Below are 19,979 nucleotides of genomic sequence, written 5' to 3'. Positions count from 1 at the left end.
TCACTGAACACAATGTCCCAGCAATGACCAGGAATATGCCTCAATGGGAGTGTCCATAGAGATTCTTCACAAAAAAGAATACCGGTAATAAACAACATGTCCTACACAGACCTGCTCAAAGCCCCATCCCTGTACTTGGTCCCCTGCAGACTGCTGAGAGATGATCTATGCCTGAACTACAAAGCATCTTCTGATCCTGCTCTAATGGACCTGTTGCACATCCACAAAACAAACAGTATCAGAACTATTTGAGCTAGGTACCTAAACCTCATCTGTAACATAAATAGGACATGTTGGAGGGGCACATATGTGTCTCAGAGACTGCTCATTCTCTGGACAGGCTTCCTGTTCACGTGAAACAGTGTTCTTCATTACCCAAATTCAAGTGAGTCTTGGACCAGTAGATGAGGAATTATAAATTTAACCCTGGTATGGCACATATGTCTCCGATAGACAGAGGTGGCCTGTAAATCCTTGACCACCCATGCCCAAGCCTACAAAAGCCCCTCAAAATAACTCTAGGGTATCAAAACTTGTTAGATATATTTGGAAAACATGTCTATGCTTAAAAAGGCCCCCCTGGGATGGTTATCCAATTAATCATCTATGAACTAATTGCCTTTTCTTTGTACCTAGATATCATTCATGGAAAACAAAGAGTTTCATTTAATATCAGAGTCTTAGCTGCATTTCTGACATGCCTCTCTGCATCTCCCTCAGGGTTTTTCATCCCAAATCATTCACCCCACATATACACCTACTATGTTGCTATGTTGTAGTAGTTATATATGTCTGGTGCAAGGGACTTAAGGGCCCTTGAGAAACTTGAGATCTGGGCACCTGAAAGAAAACTCACTTTCACCCTGTCTGTACAGGAAAACATTTGAGGCACTCACTTGGAAATAAGTAGTTCATCATCCTCAAGACATCAGAGTTTTCTACTTTATTTTTTAGAGTTTGCACAGTATGTATAGATATAATTAATCCTATATTAATGTGGGGCCATGTCTCGCCAAAGAGATTTTTAACAGGAATCATACTTAACAAGGCTGCTTGCTTTTCCCAAATGTATTTGCTCATTTAGTATAACGTCTGGCTATAACGATATGGGACAATGTTGAATCTCAAAATTGTAAGTTAAACCCAGTGCGATAGGAGGGAGACAAAAATTGGGGTGTCTTCCCATAGCATCAACATAGATGGGGCTCCATGCATTTTAGAAAAGTAGTGAAATTACCTTTTGAAAGAAAAAAAAAGGCTGAAAATTATAACTACCAAGCTGATCTGTTTTTTGTTAACTGAACAGTCTGACATTTTGGCTATTAGCAATCACAAAAGCTTAGTGACAGCTTGTAAACTGGCAGACTGTTGTTAAAAAATGTTTGACAGTGCATATGTTGTCTTCAGTTACGAGTGATCATTTATAGACATTGGTTGGTGGCTGCCAAGTGGGCTAAATGTGCAAGTAGCCCCAGTAAAAAAAAAAAAAAACACGTCTGCTGCTTCATGGCAGCATATTCAGCTGTCATGAAGCTCAAAACACGAAAGGCACGATTAGAAAGAGTTGGATTAAACAACTCTTTCTAGTCGTGCCTTTCGTATTTTATTTCCAGTAGTTGTATTTTTATTAAGTTTCTGTCATGAAGCTCAGACTGAAAGAAAACAAATAGCCATTTTTTTAATGAGACATTTTTGCTTAAGAGGTGTAAAATAAAAGCAAAAGTAAATAAAACAAACAAAATAAAGTGTGTGTGTGTGTGTGTGTGTGTGTGTGTGTGTGTGTGTGTGTGTGTGTGAGAGAGAGAGAGATAGAAATAGAAGAGCGAGTGAGTGAGACAGAGAGACCCAGAGAGAGAGAGTCTGAGCAAGAGACAGTGCATACTTTGTAACTTCTTTGATCAAGACTTCTGGATAAAGCCAACAAAAAGAGAAAAAGACTTAAAATCATAGATAATTTTTTTAAAGATAAGCCCAAGATGCTTAATAAATACAGCAAGAGGTTTTCCTTAACATACATTTTCTGAACAATAAGTCTGAAGCTATAAAGTCTGGCTTCATTGACTGACAATCATCAGGGGCTGACCAGAAAATCAAACACTTTTGAGGGACAGAGCACAATTAGGGAGACCTTAGAGGAATGGAGGGGTTGCAATGCCTTACACCGTTTGTGTTATTTTTCATTCATTTGATCACAAAGGGGCCGTATAAAGTATACTTACTCAAGAAAACGGCGGTAATTCTTGGACACAATTTTGTGTGTGTGTGTGTGTGGACATTAAATAACTGTATACAACTTATACACAATTTAACAAATTGCCCATTACCTAAGCACACAAATCCCTCCAGGGTGGCATTATCAGAAAAATAATGCCCTTCCAGGGGTGGTAAGTCCCAGCACCTGCAGTGTTGGGCCTTACAATACCCTGGGTGAACATTATTTCCTGATAATGCTCATCCTTTCAGGCACTGGTTCTTGCTTGTGATCCACTATAATCATGATCATGTTTGAAAAGGGTGCCTGGACCAACCCATCCTCACACATAAATAAATAAATAAGACTAAAATTAAAATCACAGCAGAGTAGCAGACCTTTTTTATGTAACTACTTTAATACACACACTTTTTTATATGTTGAGTTATGAATTCCTGAATACTATTCATTGTAAACGTTTATATGTGTAGCACTGCAGTTCTAGCACTCTCTGTCTTTTCTGAATACACACCGAGTGCTGCAGGACTATTCCTCCAGCAGCACAATTCAGTAATGAAACTTTTGGAAGTGAAAACACTGTTAAAAAGAAAAAAAAAACAACTTCTTAGCATTGTTCTTTCTCTGAAATGAGATGCAAAGCATGTGGGAAGGAAGCCGTGGTAGGCAGAGTTTGCATGCCTGGGATTCATCCAGCAGATTGCAGCTCCTCAAATAATTCAAATTCTGTTGCAGGTGGTCAGGTGCTCAGAGATGGATGCTGTTTATATCTTGTGGGCGGAGCTTTCTTTAGGGCTGATGTCAGCATATGATGATGTTACAGAACATTTTGCGTGTGTGACATCGGTGTTGAACATTCTAGTGAGTTTGAAACGATTTCTGGTACAAGGCAGCAGGATGAAAATGCACAACAAATGGGGTAAATACAGATCTGATTTTATTTATATTCTAAATGTTTGCCAACATTACTAAATATCTCTTCTCACTAACCTGTGCAATATTTTTGCAAAACCATATGTGGTGTTGCATTTATATTAAACATGGGCTAATTCGAATACGGTGTTGAATAAATCAGTTGGGGATGTGATATATGTGGAAATTTGTTTAATTTTCTCCATAGACTAGTGAACACAGGCTAGATTGAAATGTTATTACATTATATCTTATTGGGACTGAAGTAAATGCAGATGAACATATGAACAAGGGGGTAAGCTATGAGAAGGGATGGAAATAAATTAAGAAGATTAAGAAAGACTAAATGAAGTAGCAGGAGCTTAAGTCAAATGTATATGGATACAAACAGTTAAAGTGTTAAGGTCTAAGTGGATTAACTTTTTTTTTCTGGGAAGGAGGGAAAGTTTTACTTTATTTTACTTTATTCAATCTCTGGATAAAAAGGATAAAGAAAAGCTCTTACCTGCTGAGTATACGTTTTAAATATCATATTGTAACTTACTGCTTACAGCTTTGGCTGTGGAAAGTACAGGAACCTTCATGCTGATATCAATACCAAACGTTCCTTAAACAGATAATTCTACATTAATGTCTGAATCTGTGAGGTTTGCATACACAATATGAAATAGCTTGAAAATAACTTATCTCTTTATAGTGATATGTTTTGCAATGTATAATACTAATGTTGTTTTACATTTTTACAAGTGGGGGTAATATTACTTGGTACTTTTATAAAGCTGAATATAAATTACAATTAGAACTGCAGTGCAAGGAGAAGTGGTTTGAGCTGAGTGCTGCTTGTTTTTCTTTTATACTTGATTTTGACTGGCATTCCAGTAATGTATTTAAAAAGTAATTTATTTGTTCATGCCTCACAACCTTTTTGTTTCCATCTAGATATTAAGGAAGCTGTCATGCAGCCAATGCATTGGAATATTTTATTTTCTTCTATGATTCATTTTGTCTTGATTGGACTCTCATAATGACGGTTTGGCAGTGGCACCCAGAGCAGCATATTTAAAGTCCCAGTTTTTGCGTTTTTTAGCATAGCTCCACCCCTTCCCATTGGCCCCACACATTCAGCTGTCTCCTGCAGCCCCCCTTTGATTTGAAGTCACCAGCTGCCACTGCATGTAACAATGAACTTTTGCATGTACTACTCCCACTTCACACTTCTTCCTATTCCATTGTCATTGCCCTCACATTACCTTATCAACTTTCTTAAAAGAGAGAGAAAGAAAAAAAGGGGTAAGCAAATGTCTGACCCCAAGTCTAACCTGAACTTTGTATCATGGGTCTGGTATCTGCATTCTGACTGTTTTAATCTGTAGAAACTTCAATTCTGAGAAACTATTAAATATATGAATAAGCTTGTTTTGAAAGGGGATACCCACAAGTAGGATGAGAAAAGAAGACAAGGACAGGGCTGTGGCTGTAGAGAAAAGAATGGAAGAGAAGTTATCACCAGCCAGGATACCTCGGATGATAACCACTACTACTTCCCATCCAAGACCATCTTCTGTGAACACTGCTCTGTGTCCTGCATCTATTCCCAGGCAGGAGTCCTCTTTGTGGAGAAGAATGGGTAGCTTGTAATTGTGGATCTGAGACTATTACAGATAACTTTGCCGATGTTCCTAGCACCTCTGGATTTATTTTGTTGGTGCCAGGGGAGGCTTTGACATGGACTATATTGACTACAGACTTCCACAAGGCCTAGAATGTCTACACAAATATGTTCTTAGCTGGTCATTACAGTCCAGTGATCAAAAACTCCTGTCCACACACCTATCATATGTGGGCAGCCTGGAACGCCTTTCCTGCATCCATTAGGTCAGTATTCTCCCTTCCATCCTTCAAAGCCATTCTGAAAGACTTCCTAGCCAAAAGCTGTCTCTGTGCTTGCTCAACACCAGAATCAACTATATCCCTAAATGTGAACAAATACCTATTCATACATTACATCTCCTTACTCTCCTTTATTCACTTTCTTACTTCTATCAATCCCCCCCAGCTTTATCTCTAAATATGCCATGAGCCTGCTTTTCTCTCACTTTGTATAGCGATTCCCATTTGTATTACACTAACCAACTTAGCCAGTTTAGAGGGAAATTAAAGCTAGCATTTCTCTCTCAAATCATTGTCCTGTAACTTGTATCTTTTCTTAGCCAATGTTTTCATATGTCTAATTTGGTAAATTTATGGTGCAGCGGTAGTGTTGTCGCCTCACAACAAGAGGTTCTCCCGTTCAATTCTTGGCTAGAGCACCTTCTGTGTGGAGTCTGCATGTCCTCCCCGGTTGACTGGCGTTCGAAAGACATGTGTGAATGGGCATGCCTTCATTGAAGGTTGGGCATTGGGCTGGCACCTTGGCACCATAAAATCTACTGCCAATCATTAGCGGACTGGAGTTCCACTGTGGCGACCCCTAAATGGGAAAAGCCGAAAGAAGAACAATACTAATGTTGTTTACAAAAGTTGTACACATGAATTTTTATCTCTTGAATGTTGTTTCTCACATGTACCTTTGAACTGATCGGTGACATTTATAGGTAAGCCTGCTTTTAAAACAAAGGCAGAGTACATGCACTGGAAAGTCAGTTGCAGTGAGATATGCTTTTTATCTGGTAATATTGCATGTGGTTTCTCCTACTGCAGTGCACAGCCTTCAACCAATACTCGGGATCAGTTTCATGTTGAAATGTAAATGCAAATGTTGTATGTTGCAGTTTGTTTTCAAACTTCATACAAAATATATAGTAAGACTGTCATGAGCTCCAACGACTGAGAAGCTGTGTGTGATTTGCATGAATATGTTATGCAAGATGAAAACAACTGATAACTAAGATTTGGATCATAAGTTGTACAAGATGTCAGAGTTTAACTAGTGTGTACAACATAACTTGTATGGGCTGCTGACTGATATCTGTATGGACTGATGCAGTGTTAAACCAATCAGATGGTGGGTAGTGGTTTGTTAATTTAATACATTCAGATTTGCTTTTTTATTACATTGTTTTATACTTATCTACATTTTAGTTTATTTTGTTTTGACTTCAGTTCTTGTAGACAATCCATGGCCGGGTAATGATTTAATTTGTAATATGTACAGCTCTTAAGATTTTTTTAGTTTAGTTTCTGTTATTTGGTTTCTCTGGGCTATCCATTATTGGGCAATTGTATAATTTGAATACCTCGTGGATTACAAGTTTTCAGGTCTTCCATCCATAGTATACAAAAACAAAACATAAAAAAGTGGTCACTGGTAAGAAGAGCACAAAATTTAGATTTGTAATTGGAAAGCAAACTTTATGAGGGCTTTCATTTAAATTAACATCAGACTGGACTCTGAAGAAGTCCTTTATAAACTTGGATATAAATGCTCAGAAATATTAGTTTATTTAGAGGAGTGCAACCTCTGGATTTTGAGCACATAATTCCTTTGTGCATTTGTTTCTCTCTCTCCCTTGCAAAGATGATCTGTAGTCTATGTTTCTTTATGTTAGTGTGTGTGTGTGTGTGTTTATACGTAAATTCAAGGAGGAGGCACTAGTTATAGTAAAAAAAAAGTTACAGTTACAAAAGAAAACAGAAAAATAAAGTGCCAACTTGGCTTTCAGTTCAAACAAAAAATACTACCTTTTCTTACTCTCCACCAGCGATAAACAATTCTGCACAGTCTCTCTGTCAATTAGGCTGCCACTGTAAAGTTCCAGACTGCAGGCACAATGCATGCCCCAATTCCATCTCTGCACTGCAGGCAGATTTTGTTGGTATTCTCTACAAATACCCCCAAATGGACTGTTGTCCCCCATAACACCAGGATTTTGAAGTAAACTCTTGCTTATCCATTTCTGAATCACTACCTGAGGATTTATCTTTCTCTTTTACTGTTTGTAGTATATGTAAAATACAGCAATTAGTGCTGTGTTCATAAATTCAGGCGACTACTAGGCTAACAGCTCAAGAGCCCTTACAAGCCTAACCAGTTTTACCAAGATTTTACACAATTTTCTGTCCCTATGGGAATGACAACAAGGGTCAGCAAATGGGGTTTTAGCTATTTTTACCGACTGTCTCTGTCCATAAGGGACACTGGTGCCACACTGGGAGTGAATTTGCAATTTCCCATCCACTGGTCCAGATTGGGCCTGAAGATGGTCAGGGAAGGGCTCTGCTTCATGTGGATAGGAAGTTTATTCCAGAGGAAGGGCAATCTCTGTGACACTTTTCTGTCTCTCCGGCATGATCTATTCATGTCAGAAATCAGGTTTCGATCTTTCGAGTGGGTAACCCTCGTGCAATTAGTTTTGTGCAACATTTCCATCGAGGCTGGGTCAGAAACTGCCTTGTAGGTCAGGCACAGATCACCCCTCATTAATCTGTATGAAACTGAATACAGTGATAGGGATTTTAATTGGTCCAAATATGGCATGTTGGTTACACCCTCTATTTTTTTGGGGTGAGAAACCTCTGAGGACACTCCAGCTGTTGCAGGGTACCTGCTGAGGTACATGTCAAAGTGTGCATTTTATTCGATTATTGGTCAGATGAGCACTGAGTACAGTGTTACTATGAAATCCTTAGGCTCATAGGAGATTTTTAGGCCATCAACCAGGAGGTCATTTTAAGCCTAGCAATTTCAACCCAATGTAATATTGTAGAGGTACCAAATATTGTATTTAGTGGTGACTGCCCATATCCAGGAGGGTTGTGGGCACTATCTCCCCATAAGAATTTATGGTGCCCTATCCATTCATCCAGGTTCTTCCTGAACAGTGTCATAGAGGTGCTCTGTTTCACATGAATTGGTACCTGTTCCAAAGATGTGGCAGTCACTGGGAGATAAATTTGTCCCTTCAGCATATCCTATTTAAGTCACAGGCCATATTTAAATCACTAGAATGGGTATCCCTACACCCATTTGATTTACAGATATGCAGTAAGTTCATTAGGTTTGCATCTTGGGTTCCTCTGTAGGTCAGGCATAAGTCTCCCCTAAGAAGTCTATGTGATACAGAGTATAGCAACAGGGATTTTAGTCGGTCCGTGTAAGGCACAAGCTGGAGGCACATTATCTTCTTTGTTAGAAACCTCTGAGGTCTGTCTAATTGCTGTAGGTACTTAGTATGGTAAATACCAATTGGGGCGTTATACTCAATTATGGGCCGGATAAGTGCTGAGTATAGGGGGGTTATAATTTCTTTTGCTCTTGAGGCGATGTCTTTACTAATCAAGTGAGCTATGTATAAATCTTTCCTTACAACAGTAGACATGTGGTGGCCGAAGTTAAGGTCACAGTCAACCTGTAATCCCAGGTTCCTTACTACTTCATGGATATTGTTATAGATTTGATAGTGTGAAGGGCATTGCTTGTGCCAAAGGAAATGATGATGCATTTCTTTGCATTCAGTTTGAGACTGTGACTAATACAGCAGTCACCGGTCTGTGTGAGACCATCCCGGAGTACACTGACATAATCTGGGATTCAGTGATTGCACCTAGTTTGCAGCTGTCTGCAAACTTGGTCAGTCACAACCTTTTAGTTTTGACCTGGACTTCTGAGAAGTATATACCAAGCAATAGGGGGCCCAGTACTCACCCTTGTGGCACTCTGCTGGTAACAGGTCTTTTGGTTGATGTGTAGTCACCCACTTTGATAGTGTGTTTCTGGTTTGTGAGCCAGTTGGCTACCCATTTTACAATAAAGGGGTTTAAATTCAGTTTACTAAGTTTATCGGTAATGCCTGAATGTGAGATTGTGTCAAAAGCCTTTGCCAAGTTGAGGTATGCTGTGTGCACAGACCTACCCTCATCAATGGCCTTGGTCACACTTTCAAGGAAATCCACTAGATTTAACATGCAGGATATGCCTTTCATAAAGCTGAATTGGGTAGAATCTAGGGTTTAGAGGTCACCTATGTCTTTATTTATGAGGTCCATAACGATGTATTCCTTTGCCTTAAAGATGAGGCTGGTCAGGTACATGGGTTTGTAATTTCCTGGGTCTGTTGCTAGGCCACCTTTTTGGAGGGGAATAACTGTTTATGTTCTCCATTCCTCAGGAGCAAAACCTGTGGTTAGGCTATGATTGAACAGAGTACTTAGTGGTGATGCTAGTTCATGTTAGAGCTGGGTGCCATGTCATTACTTATAAGCTGAGCCACATACAAAGATATCCTCATAACTATGGACACACAGTGGTCAAAGTTCAGATTACTATCTTTCTGTGTACCCAGATCTCTCACCACTGGGTCCACACTTAAGGGGGTACCATCAATGTTGTAATTTGCAGGAGTATTTGATTTCCCAAATGGTATTGTTATGCACTTCTTTACATTTAGTTGGAGGCCATGGCTTTGACACCACTCATTAGTCTGTATCAGACCATTCTGTAAAATATCAACATCATTTGGGGACTCAATGATTGCCTTTAACTTGCGGTCATCAGCAAACATGGTCAGCCAAAGGCCATCTAGATTTACCTTGACATCTGAGAAGTATATCCAAACAAGAGGTGGCTCAGCACTGAGCTCTGTTGTACTCCACTGGTGACTGGCCTCTTTTGGATATGGATTCTCCCACTCTGGCAACATGTGTCCTATCCGCGAGCCATTGGACTATCCATTTGGTGACGTAGAGGTTTATGCCCAATTTTGTGAGTTTATCAATAATACCCAAGTGGGGTTTTTGTGTCAAATGCCTTGGCCAGGTCAAGGTAGGCAGTATGCACTGCCTCACCTTCATCCGTGGCCTTGGTGACTTTCTCAAAGAAGTCCACCAGGCTGAGCAGGAAGGACCTGACTTTGATGAAGTCTAACTGGGTTGAGTGTAGAATCTGGAGCTTTCCCATGTTAGTCTCGTCCATGGTTATCCTTTCCATATCCTTGCATATGAGGCTAGTCAGACTTATGGGTCGGTAGTTTTCTCGGTCGGTCGATGGTCTCCCCCCTTGTGCAGAGGGATGACTGTTGCTGTCCTCCACTCTACTGGGATAAAGTATGTATGGAGACTGTGGTTAAATAGAGATCTGAGTGGGTCTGATAGGTCATGTTTCAATCTGGTTAATAGTCACCCTGGCATTCTGTCAGAGCTCATTGATACCATGTTTCTAGTTTGAGAGAGGTCAGTGATGACCTGTTTTTTTGAGATAAAAGGCCAAGGAATGGTAGGGGTATCTCATGAGGACTGACTGGAGGTGATGAGGGGGTGAAAAGTGAGATGAATTTATCAGCCAGCAGGTTTGCAATTTCTACTGGCTGACTATAGGTAGTGCCATCTGCAGCCAGCTCAGCACATTGTTGAGTGTTTCCCTTAAGATTTTGGACATAACTAAAAAAAATGCTTTGTGGTCATCCTTTACTTGGGAGGCTATTTTAGTCTCATATTTAGTTGAGACTAAAGAAGGATTTTTTTCTCTGTTGTGCACCCTCCCACTTCTACATACAAATTCCTTCCTTCTGTTTTATAGTCTATCTATGCTAGATGTCCAGCAATGTGACTTGTTTTTCCGGCTAGACCTGGGTTTTGTTTAGTCAGGTTCTGATGTTTCTATTGTTTCAGGTTGTAGAGGGCATCCGTGTATACTTCTGCATATGTCTCCATGTTTTTGGGGTTAGGGGGAGCTTTAAAATGACCTGTGCTATCATTTAATAGAAGGTAATTTGCCTTGGAAAAATTCTTTAGGGGTTCAAGGTTTGACTGGGGTACTACTGCTACATTTATTTCAAAGGAGACTGATTTGTGGTCCGATCTTACCAATGAGGACATTACACTGTGGGGAGGGGGTGCAACATTCTCTCATGTTTGTGAGTACTATGTCAAGGTTATTTGATCCCCTAGTGGGGAGTGCAGACCAGCTGTTCCAGAGCATTTGCAATGATAAAGTCCAGGAATCTCTGAGCCTACATGTTAGGGGTCGTATATGTTTCTCAGTTTATGGAGGGGTAGTTAAAATCACCGAGTAGTGTGTTGGGCTGAATAATAAATTATTCTAGTAACTTTAAGAATGCAGAGTAGTTTTCATGGCTCATGGTTGGGGAACTGTAGCTAGCGATCATATGGTGGAGGATTTTGTCTATGGTCAGCTGGACATGTAGTAGCTCAAGTGAGTCATCCTGCTTGTTAGAGGTGTGATTGTTTTTTATGTAAATGGAAACACCTTCCCCTTTTGTTTTTTCCTTTTCAGAGGTTGGACTGAATGTGTGATAGGCATTGCTTGCACTGCTGGGGTGCTTTCTGCAGTCTTGAACCACATAACTGCACAGATGACCACATTCTTCAGGGCGAGAAGATGTTCCAGCGACTGCAGTTTCTTATTAAAACTCCTAGCACTGAACAGTAGTGCCTTCAGTGTTAGCTACCTAATGCAGATGTTCCTGATTTCAACTCTGTGAGAATGTTTCCACACACACATTGATTTATCTTTCTTTTCATTTAAAAGAACAGTATACATTTACTGCACTCAGCATCATTTAATGGCACCATGCTCTCAACATGTAACTCCACCTCTTTGTAAGTACCTCACTTTCTTTATCTATACTTATCTCTCTCTGTTTATATCTATATCTACATATATAAATATATGTATGTATATGTGTGTGTGTGTGTGTATATATATATATATATATATATATATATATATATATATATATATACACACACACACACACACACATGTAGTGTGTGTGTGTTTATATAAATAGGTTAACTTTTCTCCAGCCCCTAACCCTAACTGTGCACCTCACCTTAAATAAACTTTTCTGTTTATTAACCCAAGACAGCGTAGACACTCAGCCTGCACATATGTACACAAGACCCTAAAACAAACACACACTCACACTTAGTAAATCTATTCCCTCACCACACCCTTTTTCTAACCCTAAAACACATACACCCACACACAAACCCCCAAATAGCCCTTTGCACAAAAACAGGCTACCGTTCACTGTAACCATCTATATCTACAGACGGACTGTTTTTAACTTCTTATCTCCACAACATTTTTAATCATTACATTCTGCATGGTAATGTTCATTTACAACAAGCGATGTTTAGTTACTTGTGCACATTTTTGATTGTTGATCACACCAGAGACTTTTCTGGTTAGCATTAGCTTTGACTTGCTCCTTGGACTTTGATTTCTGCTTACTTTTTTTAATGTCCCTGCTGAACATCCAGCCTCCACTCAATCTAACACTTCACTGCCCAAAGGGAGACATGATCCAGCCAGCTAGGGTCTGTGTCATATAATCGAACTTCCAAAATTTCGAACACCATATGTTCGAACTTGGAAGTTCGAAATGTGACAACATCAAAACCTCAGAACAGTGAATTTTTTCCCAGGGAAAAAATTTGCTGTTCCGAAAAATGCACACACAACACAAGCACACCAAAAACCTAATAAACCTACACTAAACCTTACATACACAACTATCTATGCACTAACCTTAACCCAAATCTTAACCCTAAGGTCCATCACTATCGCACACTTACCTTACCTGCACCCTAACCCTAAAGTCTGTCAATATCACACACTTATCTTACCCGCACCCTAACCCTAAAGTCAGTCACTATCGCACACTTACCTTACCAGCACCCTAACCTCAACGTCCATCACACTCGCACACTTACCTTAACCCGATCCGTAACTTTTGCACCACAGTGGAGAAAATGTCAAAGCCGCAGAAACAGCCAACTGAATTCTTTCCCTGGGAAAGAATTCATATTTCCACGACTTCGACATTTTCAATTTTCGAACTTCCCCGTTCGAACTTTGTGTTCAAACATATGGAAGGTCGATTAAATGACATAGATCTGCCAGCTATGGGGGTGCTTTGTGTTCCTACTTGCCAGATTTCAGCAATGACATAATTTCTGTTTTGCCTAACCCAGCCCTGGTGGTGATGTGAGCAGTTGATTCACCACAATGGCCACATATGGCTCCTTGTCCATGCATACTCCCCACAAAGTCTGACAGGAGCTGCCTTCACTTGCTTTAATGGCCACACCCACATCTTTCATTCAGTGACTCACTATATCATGACTGGCCTTCACTTTACAGCAGAAGCCCTATTATTACAGCAGCAGTGTGAGAAGGGCAGGAACTATGATCCTACCATCAGGGACGGGCGCTCTCATCTTACCAGCCTTCAATATCAACTCCCTGAACAACTAGTTAAATTCGGGTCACCTGGGCTATAGTCTGGACTTTATCCCTCTATGCCACCAGTGTAAAGTAATCTTTATTTTTTCCTTCTCTCAAGTTGCTTGTGATTCTTATTCTTTGGATTTTGGGGCAATTGTCCTCACCTTAGTTATGGATCATGGATTTCATCTCTGTTCCTTTGGGGAGAAAATCCTGATACAAGATAGGCATGTTTATTTATTTACTTGCAATTTGTTTACCATGATGGTCCACTGGGCCATGAGGAGTCCATTTTCACTGGATTCCTTGGGAGAAAGGTTCCAGTAAATACAAATACAGTAAATTACAGAATTACAAAATAACAACAATTAAAAAGTTTACAAAATCACTTAAAGAAACATTAGGAAAAAAAATACATGGTAACAACAGTTGCAATAAATTGGCATTTGATAGAGCGAATGCATGAAAAATCCCATTATAAATAAATTAAGGTAGTATAAAGAATGCAAGTTCCTTCTGGAAATTATGGGCTAAAGGAGGCTATTAGCAGATATGTTTGTTATAGAGAGAATCATAGTTAAGGAAGTTATGTAGGGTGAGAGCAAGAGCGTTCACATTGTGAGATTAGGTGTAAGTGAAGTAAAGTTTTAAAGGTAGAGAGACTGTTAGTGGTACGGATAAGAGGCGGGAGAGAATTCCAGTGGTGTGCTAAGCAGAAGGATAGAAGATGTTTGTCTGGAGGGCAGGCAGGTTTATGCAGTTCTGTTAGATTTTGGACGTTAGATTGAAGGCATCTGTTAGGAAGATGCATTTGGAAGGTAGGGGCAAGGGAGTGGCAGAGAGAGGGGCTAAAACTAAGTTTGTCTGCATGGATAAGTTGAATATAGGTAAGATAACTGGGCAGTTCAAGTCAGTTCAGTTGGCGCAGGGAGATGCAGTGATGGGTATTGGATCTGTGGCCAGTTGCAAATTTTGAAATTTTATAGTAAAAGGAGGAGAGTTTTGATTTGAGGGAGGATTGCAGATTGGTAAGGATAGAGGCACCATACAGGAGGGAATGGATGAGGTATGTGTTAGCAAGAATGAGTCTGGTGGAGGAGAAATGAAATAGTTGTGGCAATAAAGCATGCCAAGTTTCTTGTGAGTTTTTTTGATATTACATGAAGATGGCTATCAAACTGTAGTTGGTCATCGATGAGGATTTCTAACAGTTTAGCAGTGGAGAAAGTTTCAAGAGGAGTGCTATTTCAGCTGGTGATAGAGAATGAGATTTTGTCTAGGGTGATGCTTTTAGAGAGGGCAATATCATTAGTTTAGTCTTGGCTGCATTTAGTACTAGATGGTTATCTAGCATCCAGTGTACTGTAGAGGAGAAGGCATCTTGGGTTAATTTTGTTAATGAAGACATGGAGGTTGCAGAACAGATTATTGTAAATCATCTGCATATTGGATGAGGTTGGCATTAGGGATGGCATGGTAGAAGTCATTAATGAAAATGTTGAACAGAAGGGGGCCTAGAATTGAGCCTTGGGGCACACCTATGGGAGTGTTTAGGAATGGTGAGGTAGCTTTTTTTCCACTTAACTGCTTGTTGCCTATTTGATATCTATTTGGTGAACCAGTTAATAGAGTGGGATATAGTTTAGAGAGCTTAGTAAGAAGAAGGTTATGAGAGATGGTGTTGAAGTCCTTAGAGAGGTCTAGGAGGAGGGTGGATACAATATGACCAGAGTTGCGAGCTTTGTTTACAGCTTCTAGGAAGGAGAGGAGAGTGGTGGTGCTATGGCCGGGTAGGAATCCATTCTGGGTGGGAGTAAGAAGGTTATTTATAAGACAGGGTAGGAGCTGTAGGTGGATGCATTTTTTGAGAAATTTTGAAATAGGGGATAAGACAGCGATGAGACGGAAGTTGGAGATGATATTATTGTTACCGCCTTCATGGAGTGGAATGATATAGGCCTTTTTTCAGAGCTGGGGAACATGGAATTCTGAAATTGATCTATTTATTAGGATGCAGATAGGGAAGGCAATGGCTTCTGCGGCTATTTTTAGGAAGTAGGAGGGTATTTCATCAGGGGCATTAGAGCAAGGTTTCAATTTTAGAAGAAGTTTTTTTATGGTAGAGATGGGGACGGGGTTCATGGAGAAGGAAGGAGGTTGGGAGCTAGGGTACTGGAGGAGAAGGGGATGTATGGAGGTTGTTGTGGGGAAGCAAGGCTATTAGTGAAGGATGATGTTAGCTTGGCTATGGAATCAATAAAGAGTAAGTTGAAATGAGTAGCTAAATCTGAGTCAGAGGTACTTGGGTTGGGGTAAGGGTTTCCTTTTTTACCTGAGTTAAGAAGAGAGGAGACTTCATCCCAAAATTTTTTAGGTTTATTGTTGTGATGGGTTTGGAGAGTGGAAAAGTAGGCTTTATGGTCAGAGTTTAGTATCTAGTTTATAAGTTGTAAAGTTTATTCAGATGGGGCAGTGTATTTGTAGTAGTTTGGAGTAATGTTTTTGTAGTAGGGTATTAGTTTATAGCTGTAGAGCATAATGTTATTGAGGGAGTAGAGGTTAGGGGATATGTAGATAGAGGAGTGTGCGTGTGGCAAAGAAGATAAGATAGTTGAGTGTTATGGAGGAGTGTGACTGGCATAGAGAGGTATGGTAAGATAGTGTAACTAGGATAAGGAGATAAGAAATAGTATTAGAGTTAGAAAAGTGATTGGTATGACAGGCATGGTGTTTTTATTAGATAGATTTGAGGGGTAAGTTTGAGCTGAGAAGGTATATGGACAGCTATATTAAAAGTGTAGATTTAGTGGAGTGAGGGGTGGAATAGATGTAAGGGTTGGACTGGAAGGAGTAATTATGGGTAGGGAGGATAGGTTAATTGTATGTGGGAGGAGGTGGTTGTGGCTTACTAACTTTAAGTGTAGAGGTATTGAGGCAGATGGGAACTGGGGGCAGGGTAGGGGAGTGGAGTGAGCCCGAAGGGTGAACGGAGCGGGTAGAGCCAAAGAGATTTAGGAAGAAGGTAAGAAAAAAATCTACCAGGTATATCCGTGAGCACAATTCATAGTGAAAGGGAAATAATGCACTGAGGCTAGGGCTGGAGAAAGCCGGCATGGAGTGTAATGTGTTTGTGCATGGAACAGCTTGCAGGGTAGTTACTGCCTTGACATAGAGGGGTAAGAGCAGCATTTAACCAGTTGGTCTATGTTAGCCAAAAATTCAAGTACATGGACACGGCTAAAAGCTGCAGTTCTGTGGTGTGGAATACGCTCCAAGAAAAGCAGCTGGGGAGCTTAAAGTTGTTAGAGAACTAGCTATTCTTGGCAAATACTGCCATCTAGTGGCAGATGGGAAAATTTACAGTGAGTGAGGAAAAACATAAGATAAAAATGCTGGCAAAGAAGTAAAGAATGGAGCAAAGACTTGGGGGAGGGGGTCGCTCGGCGACTGTGCAGATCTTTCAGATGCAAAAGCTACAGTACAGTAAAAAAAAAAGAAATTGGCAGCACAATAGGCAAAAAGCACCTACTTTCATTCATATAAAGGTGAGCGCATCAGTTCTGCACTGTCCCAGGGGAGTTTCAAGGGGTGCAGATTTGCAGAAGTTAATATAGAGGAAGGATGGCCTTAAGCAGACAAAATACTTGGGCTGGGTAGAAGGCTGTAACTAAGAAATAAGACAATGTTAAATTGGAGTTCAGTTGGTTGGGTAGCAGTGACAAAACAAAAGGAAACAACTAGAGAAAGTAGGGGCGGTAAAGGCAGCAAGTTAAGAAATAGAAAAAGAAAAGAAATCTATCGTTCAGCACAAAGTACGGAAAGGAGGGAGGAAAGAATAGCAGTACAAGTGAGAAAAACAGACGTATGTAAGTAGCGGACAAAGCTTGTAAGATCCAGTGCGTGACAACAGTACAAAGCAATGTTCATGTTCAGATGCAAAAGCTACAGTGCAGTAAAAAAAAGAAACTGGCAGCACAGTAGGCAAAAAGCACATACTTTCATTCATATAGGTGAATATATATACTCTTTCCTCTTAATTTCTAACATTATCATTCCTGAGTACCACTTTCCATATTCGATTCTTTAACTAACTTTTTAGCGGTACTTTCTTTAAATTATGTTTTGGTATTTGTAAATTTTTACAAATCAAAATATGTAAATTGTAAATTTTTGTTAATCTGAGGATGCATCATTCTATATTAATGTTTATTTTCTAATAGTTGTACGATATATCTCTGCTTTTTTCCGAGGATGTTTTTAATATGTCTTTAAGATGTTTTTTTTACTGGAGCTTTTCTCCTCGGGCCTCCACTGAAAATGGGCATGTATCCAGTTGGATTAGCCCGGTCAACAAATGTAAAATAAAATAAATAAAATAAATATAAAGGTGAGCGCCTCCAGTTCTGCACTGTCCCAGGGGAGTTTCAAGGGACCCGGATTTGCAGAAGTTAATATAGAGGAAGGATACTCAGACTGGACAGAAGGCTGTAAAGGCATGCACACAACACCGAGGATACCAGGGGTGTAGAGTGTACTTTAAAAAATTATATTACTTTTATTACTTATATTACTTTTAATTTCTGGGGAAAGAGTCCAGTTCAGATAGGTGTGGAACTTGTGCATACTTTAGGACTGTTACTCTTATGCATGAAAGGGAAGGACTGTAGTTTGTCTTGTACAAAGAGATGTTATCTCTCAGTGAGAAGAGTTTGGAACTGACAGATTCTCCACTGACTTCTGATGGAGCTCCTTCTTCACCTCTGATGGCTGTAAAGCAGCCAACATTGAGGTATTTCAAGTCACCTACAGTTAAGTTGGCTGAATCCATATAAACTTCCATACATAAAAAATAAGAAATTCTTTCTTTAGGGTCGGAGGTAGTTGATTTTTCTATGGAACCACCAGTAATGATGTGCATATGAAGGTTGTGCAGATATCTAATAGTAGTCTTGCTGTTACAGAGATGTCTATTACCGAAAATAATTCTTTAAAATTTTCCTTATGATGCATCATCAGTTGAGTCAATGTCATACAGAGATATCCAAGCAGTGGCTCTCCTATGTCTTCTCTACACTTCAAACCCAAGCACTAGGTCTACCCCATTCACACCACCTTTTTGGCATTAAATAAAGTGAGGTCAGCATTTACATGTACTATACTGTTAGACAGTGACTGGTCCTCCAATGTCAATGCCAATATCTTTTATGTCCTTCTTGATGCTGATATCTGGGTTGAAGGACGTGTTAGATATGTTTTGGACAACAGTGAGAATGACAATGAAGCATTCAGATACATTGCCAGTTTATTGTGCATTAGACATCTTCTATGCTGAACCTTTAATTATACAGGTGTTACAGGACACAAGATTACTCAATTTCAAACTAATAGCAAGAATACAGTGCATTATACTGGGGCATATTTATTTATTATTTATTTATTGACATTTGATTACCAGGAAAGTCTGACTCTGTAAGAGCCTATTTTCAGAGGATGCCCAGGGAGAAAAGCTCCAAAGTATTATAATTTATTTATTTTATTTATTTATTTTACATTTGTTGACCGGGCTAGACTGACTGGATGGGGTCCATTTACAGTGGAGGCCCAGGGAGAAAAGCTCCACAGAAGTTAAACAATAGTAGGCAATAATAAATAGAACAACTTAAAAACAGACAAAGTTACACAAGAATCATACAAGTTTAGAATGGATATGTTCCAAGTAGCTAAAAATTACATAGAACATTTATGCCAGGTTGGCATTCAGTTGAGGAGTTTCCTTAACTGTAGATAGTAGGAATAAAAAAGAAGGATGGAGTAGAAGTTGAATAATAATTTTGCAGTCTTTAAAAATAATACAAAAAACAAACACAGTTTAAATAATTATACCCAATTAGACACAATATGAAAATATTGGTTAAGAACAGATACAACTTATTGGAAAATGTTTTATAGTTAGAGAAATTTTAGCAAGTTTATAGAGAAATTAAATGTAAATTAGTATAATGCAAACAGGAATTTTAATACGAACTGAGAGAAAATCAAGCTTATGGTATATTTAGAGAGAAGCCACGGGGAGATAAATTTATAGAAGTGAGAGAAGAAGGGATAGTAAGGAGATGTAAAGTATAGGTATTTGTCCACATCTAGAAATATAGTTTATTCTAGAGGTGAGCAAGAACAGAGACAGCTTTTGGACAGGAAGTATTTCAGAACGGTTTTGAAGGACGGGAGGGACGGTATTAACCTGATGGATAGCGATAAGGAGCTCCAGGCCTTAACAGCATGGAACAAGTACAGACAGTGTCCAGCAGATTTGATAGAGGTTTGTGGACAGACAGGAGTTTTTGGTCACTGGATCGTAATAACCATGGAGGACCATAGTTGTGTAGAATGTTATTTAGTGCTGGACAAGCACATGGATTCTGGATAATTTAGAGGTGGTAAGAGGCTGTGTATATGCTAGCTGATGGGGTACTTCTAACCAATTTAGGCTTTTTACTGCTGTAAGTTCTGAAAGGGGTATTTGCTGCAAATTTAGCAACTGTGTTATAACATTGTTCAAGTTTTGATTTTTGTAATGCCTGAAAGTTAGTAAGGATGGGGACATCATAAAAAAGTGTGGGGAGGAGATAAGTAGTGACAAGTATAGCTTTAAGTTTTTGGCTCTGTTAA

This window comes from Protopterus annectens, chromosome 7.part0 (genome assembly GCF_019279795.1).
Source record: "Protopterus annectens isolate FY-2018-M chromosome 7.part0, PAN1.0, whole genome shotgun sequence".
NCBI classification, from domain to species: Eukaryota; Metazoa; Chordata; order Ceratodontiformes; family Protopteridae; genus Protopterus; species Protopterus annectens.
The sequence above is the reverse complement of the archived record's forward strand: the minus strand, read 5'-3'. Positions refer to the sequence as shown.